Source organism: Atta colombica, unplaced genomic scaffold, assembly GCF_001594045.1.
Source record: "Atta colombica isolate Treedump-2 unplaced genomic scaffold, Acol1.0 scaffold13, whole genome shotgun sequence".
In the NCBI taxonomy this organism is placed as follows: domain Eukaryota; kingdom Metazoa; phylum Arthropoda; class Insecta; order Hymenoptera; family Formicidae; genus Atta; species Atta colombica.
In genome coordinates this window covers 71,055-77,893 of record NW_017259217.1, presented here as the reverse complement: position 1 = coordinate 77,893, position 6,839 = coordinate 71,055, and the positions used below count along the sequence as shown (strand labels likewise).

The following is a 6,839-nucleotide window of genomic DNA, read 5'->3' as shown; positions in this document are numbered from 1 at the left end:
ATTATAGATTATCATGAGATTATAAATTAATTAATTTATATCTATTTATTTTAATTTTATTTTTTACTTTCTTATTTTAGAGATATTTTGCTCACATATTTAGAGATTATCAAATATGATAAACAAAGCCATGATCGGTCAAAGTGTTTTAAATAATACATTTATTATTCTTTATTAAATCAATTTATTTCAAAAATATTACCTCAGTCAGAATTATTTTTCGCGAAGAATATTTCCGAAGCCTCAGTGGTCGAGTTGGCCAAGATACTCTTCCCGGAAAGTTGAGAGGTCCCAGGTTCATATCCTGGTTGAGGTAATATTTTTCGCAATAAGTTTCTTACTTACTTTCTTTCTTTCTTTCTAATCTAATTTAGGAGGGATTATTAGCGTTTCAGAATGATTATGTTGAAAGTCCGAAAGTCCGAAAGTTATCAGTGCACAATCATATCTGGAATAAATTGATTTAATAAAGAATATATAATGTATTATTTGAAACATCTAACTTTGACCGATCATGGCTTTCTTTATCGTATTTGATGTATTTACACATACAGTCGTACTTAAAAATTTTTAAAATTATATTTGAAGATCCTATCATGCTGTGTATATACATATAAAATATATATATTTAGAAATTATACATAAAATTATTCATTATTAATGTATCTTAATAATGAATTTCATTGAGATATCAGCAACAACTTACTAATTAACAAACCATAATTAATAGTGCTGCTTTCTGAAATCCAAATACCAAGGAAATTCTTTGGCATGTCCCGACATGCTCGATGGAACGTTCAAGTGAAAATCGAGTTCGATGATTGATAGCTTCCTTCCTCTGCAAGGAACCATGGAATTATAGGATAATGTTAAGGCAAAAAAGGAATGAACAATGAATATATTCTTTTCGTGCGACAAATTTGAAATATATTATTGAAATATATTTTAGAAGACAGATCTGATTTTGATGAATTATTGAAATATTAGCTTTTGACTAAATCTTTGAAGAAACGACAAGAGATGATATTTTTATTGATGTACATTTTCTAGCCGAGATGTTAGATCAGGATTTTGCAGACTACAATTAATATCAGTTGACACGCATCTTACGCGTGTAGGCCATTAAGCAGATAAGAATAATGATGAAGAGGCTCTTTCCATTTCTCAACGAAAGATCAGTGCCTTTCACGAACTTCTCTTCCTGTCACATCGCCGTAATGAAAGCGTTTGAGCACGCAAACGCGCCCGTATACTCATGGCTTGAATTGTACTTTCGCGAGACGTTTCGTTAAAACGGGACGGAAAATATTTCCGCAGTTTGCACTATGCGACGAAGTCAGCAAAGCGGCAAGGCTGGCCATGAGGAAGGTACAAATTGGCAAAGGCGACTCTCGCTCCTTTCGCAGGGTTCTCTCTTTCAGTTTCCAGTCGACAACTTGCTCGATACGCTCCTCGAACATCCGCTTCCGGCTTTTGTAGCTCTCAGAAATTTCATCACTATGTGGTGGTCCATCCAACGTTACTAGCTAAAATAGTTCTTGGGGAAGAAAGAACAGATTTGTTGTAGACAATAATTTTTAATTTTTCAAATTCTTTTGTGAGTTATATTATATATCACTTATAACTCTAATATTTATCTATGTTATTTATAAAATATGTTATATAGAGTTTTTATATTTATGAATTATTATACTTTGGAAAAAAATGCAAATCCTGTATTATATCACCAGTAGAACTCTGTCAAGCGATACGGGATAAATATTGCAATCCGCGATTGTGTTTCCTCGCTACATAGCGCATCATTACATGCGAATCGTCCCGCGCGGATTCATCTGTATCACAACCGGAATAAGAATACTTTCTCACGAGAACAACGGAAATTGAGCGGAAAGAACCGTTCGCTGTAACGACTAGCCAAAGTGTAAATATCCTGGAAAGGAAATAAATCGCACGAGGACTTCTCGGCGAGATTGTTTCTGTAGTGATTTCTATAAATTTCTAATTGAGCACGCAGATTCGCACGATTCATCAATGATACGCTCTTTGAATATGTACATTTGACACAGGAACCAATGCGATAAACTTTTTTCTTCGCCGTTCAATCAATTTCCAATTGGAAAACTAAATCATTTTGGAAAATCTTAGATATGTATTTTGTAATTCTTCACATGTTGATATAGGGAGTGCCCGCAAATTGCAATTTTAATTCTCCGAAGTATAAAGTCCTAGTATAAAGTCGATCTTTCCTCAAAAAGCAATGTAATAGTAGATCATCAGGATTTTAATTTAAAATTTTATCATGAATTTATAATATTAAGAGCTAGAAAGTAGCTGCTAATGACAACCTCCTTCGACACTTTGATTGAGGAAAAACAGATTCTAAATTAGCCAAAGGTAAATTAGCCAAAGCTGTAATTAAAAAGACATCCGGTAATTCCGGGGCACTGCACAGAACATACCCTGGTTAATTATAATGACAATTCATTAGAGGAAGACGGTATTCCTGCGTGGTTAGATTTGGTCAAGTTTGCGATGCACAGGTATTAATATTCATCAATCAGTCCTAACGTTGCAGGAAGAGCATTGAATGCGCATTGTGAACACCATCAATTCTAATGCAAAGAGAGATTCCGCCGTAGGCGAGGATCTACAATCTTCATTCCTATTTAAGAAGCCTTTCCGTGATCCATGCGCAGAATAACCGGTCCGTGCTCAGATCCACTTATGAGGTCAAGTCCAGCTCGCAACATCTCTCGCGTATTCTCTAGAGCAAGTATGTATGTATGTATGTATGTCTAAAATATGAATGCATGCATTCAAGTTGATGAACCGTATGAACGAAGCGAGGCGCTTTTGCTTTTCACGGTGAAAGGCTACTGATGATTTTTTTTCTTTTAAATATCTTTCCCTATTTTTCTCTTCTTCCTAAGGTAATGTTCAAATAGTCCAAGTTCTTTGAAAAGTTCTATATCGTAAGCGTTAGTGTGGGAAAATGAGTAAATGATTAGGCTTCTGTTTAATTCATCTGATCTTGTACCTGACATTTCAACCTGCAATATCTAATTTCCTTCGTCAGATAGAAATTTGTAATGTTTCTTTCAGAGAAATGCATTTAATTTCGTAAAATTATGTATCGCTTATCTTATTTGAATATATTATAATAATTAGTGTTGTAATAATACAGATACAATAATGGATTCTCAGAGGATTGCTAGAGATAACAATTTATTACGTAATAATATAATAAATATCTAAAAAGATACAGTTCGTCTCATGAATCGTAGATGGTAATATACATCGAAATTTTGAGCAATTGTATATAACATATTAGTAAATAATCGATAAATTTTTGATATTGCAGTCGTACAGTCAATTCCAGTACATAACAAACTTCAGTTAAACAAAATTTAGTTAAATAAAATTTGTTTAAATAAACATTTTATAATTATATAAGTTAAAATATATAATTATAAATATAAATATGCATCTTTATAATTCTTATTGCAAAATATATATATTTTTTACATGTCAATATATATCTCGAGAATATAATATTTGTCATCTATTCAAGAGAATTTCTATCCAAATTTCAAAATATTGTAAATAAATATATTAAAGTTTTGATATTTTTAACTCTCATATTCTTAACAGTACTGGAACTATAACTGTAGAATTACATTCATTACATAAATGCAATTGTGATTTCACCGAATAAATTGAATAATATACTATCAAATAAAATTAATTGTACCTATGCGTGCAACATGCAGCAAATATAATGGTTGTATGCATTACTTATTAGTGAATGTGTACAAGATATTTATTTTAGGACGCAACGTGTAAAATAAGTAAAAATACAATAAGTATTTAAACATATTAAAAACATAGTATATATCGTTATTTTTCGATTAACACTATAAATTCATGTCACAAGAAAATCATTATTTTTCACAAAATGATTATAAAAAATAATTTTTAAATTTGAGAGAAAATGATCTTTAATAGTCGATGTGTTTCTAAAATGAGATAATAAAATTCAATTCTGAATCTAATATAATGATATTGCGAGCATTTTAAAGCTTAATAAAAATTAGTTTCTCTGGTTTAACTTATATAAGTTGTAAGAAATCATGCGATATACACATTGCCCCTTGTACAAGTACGAGATTAATTACTTGTTTTGATAAAGGCATTCATGAATCTTAGGAATGTTCCGTTAAAAAGTGCATAATACATTCAAAAAGATTTTAATCATGTGATATGTAGATTCCAAAAAGAGAAACAAATCGAGAATAATCCGTTTCCGATGGAACGAATGTTTATTAATTGACCGAAATTTTAACACATTTTCAATGTGTTCCAGACCATTTTTCTCTTAGAACTGTTCTACATTATATATTAACAAATAACAAGTGATCTAATATTTTAACAAAATCATACATATCGAAGGATAAAATTGAATGTGCGTATATGTATTGAAAATTGTGTGTTATATGAGGGTATATATATATATATGTATATATATGTATATTATATGTATATATCTATATTATAGAAGAGATGGCAATATGTCAAATGAATTTGTTGTATTGAAAAATAGTGAATGCGTATGACTTCGATCTGACAGTGCTAAACGATACATATTCTCTCTCTCTCTCTCTCTCTCTCTCTCTCTCTCTCTCTCTCTCTCTCTCTCTATTTTGTAATCTGTACCTAGTTTCAGATAAAAGCTATAAGACAGCATGACCATTTACATTACGATTAATAAGTGTAATGCAAAAGTTAACTTTTGTTATTTTTCAATGCACCGAGCTAGATAACATTCTTGATTAATCGTAATATAAAAAGTCAATCGTAGTAGATAATACGAGTCACTGAGTATCACAATGTTCTCTCGGTCTATATTATATAGTATTGACTTGGAGGAGTTTCCTGCAAGACATAAATCGAATGCGTGTAAGAAAACAGGTAAATTGACAGCAATTGTTTCTTTAAAGAATATCATTGTAATCATATGTAATCAGCATGCAACACATTTATGATTATGAAACTCAGTTACTCTGTCTATGACAATTTAAGTTGCGTCGTACCTTAAATTACTCAGTTTATTAATTGGTAAGATGATAGCGCTATTAAGATAGATCCGCACAGTAAATAGATTAATTAACTACTTATCAGGTATAAACAGTTACATATTACAATGTTTGATATAAGATGAGTTATAATGCAGAAGTATTTCCTGTGAAAGAAAGAGAATATTGTTTTCGATTTGTCAAACTTCTTGAAAATCCGTTAACAAGTTGTTACAGTTTAGCGTGTCTAATTGTCGTATATCTAATTCCAAGATATTAAAAAATCGCATCTATATCTTAAGGCAATAGTGTTTCTCTTCTCTCGATTTTTCAATGCTAGTTTTATACATTTATTCTTTCATCTTCGTTCATATTACATTCATTTTCTGCAAATTAGAAAATATTGAAAACACTGTGTATTTCAAGAAAGAACATTAAGCGTGCTGAGAACATATAAGTTTGTACATATTCAGAAATCTGTGAAAGTATTTTCGAAACTTCTCTATAGTCCATAATGTTTTTTTCAATTACACGTATGTATATGTGCACATCTTATTGTATAAATTGCAGCCAGGAGGAAGTTGTTAATTTTATGCAGAGAGAAAGAAATAATTGTATTATTGTATACAGCTTATTAAAGCCATATATAACAAGATTAACTTTCTGCCGGTAACATGAATTTAATTTTTTTCGTCAGCAATGAGGATCTTTGAGAAACAGAGTAAATTTTGTTCCGCATTATATAAATTATCTAAAAAAAAAATTCTGGTATATTTGTCAAAATAAGTTTTTATCGTAGAAGTATTTTATTTATTTTTTTACAGATTTAAATTTGTTTACCAAAATTCAAATCGATACAAAATTCATATCGATACTTTTAAATTGCCCAATGAAAAGATAATAAATATAATATATAAATATATATTATTGTTTGCTGATTTTGAACTTATTTATAATTTTTTATCTGAATTGTATAAACAGATTTTACTTAAAAATATAAATGACAAAAATAGTCTACGTTTCTGAGTAAATATGTAAATATTTATATATTTGCTATTTAAATAACTCTAACTTAATCTTTTTATATAAAGAATAAAAATGCTAAGCCGTGTATGTTATTAATACGTGCCAGAAAATTATACAATTTCTTTCACAATAAAAGATTAATTTACTCTATATATATATCACGATAATAATAAAAAAATTGTATTGATATAATCGATTATTGAGCCTTAATCGATATAAACGTCATATATATGCATGTGTTGCGTCATGTGTAAACTCATTATGTATAAATATAGACATTACTAGTAGCATCGAATAATAATAGTATATTATATTTTAATCATTTATATTGCTTTAGAAAGCGTAAATATCTCACTCACTCAAAGCTAAATGTGGATTTGCACAAAGATATCATGCTAAGCTTGTATTTTCTAATCTTAGAGTCACAAGCTTTGATTGATACACGAGAAAAAATAAATTTTTCATAACCATTGTCCTCAAAATGGTGTAGAAATATATATAGATAAATCTAATGATAACGGAAAATACACAAATATTACTTTTTAGCCATTCAGTTGATGCACTACTAAAAGACTTTTACATTATAATTCAGAGATCAAACGTTACATATTGTCTGTTATCTGTTAACGCGTCGAATAACAAACAGTAAGAGTTGTAATGAAGACAACATGAATTCAATATGAAGTCATTTCAAGATTATTCTCTCAACGTATCAACGTATATATATATATATATATATAT

General features: G+C 29.6%; 1 protein-coding gene across 1 annotated transcript in view; it reads right to left on the bottom strand.

Moving 5' to 3' along the window:
- Positions 1-6,839, bottom strand: part of LOC108684242 — a 14,974-nt gene that overhangs the window by 6,252 nt on the left and 1,883 nt on the right. The window lies entirely within an intron of this gene.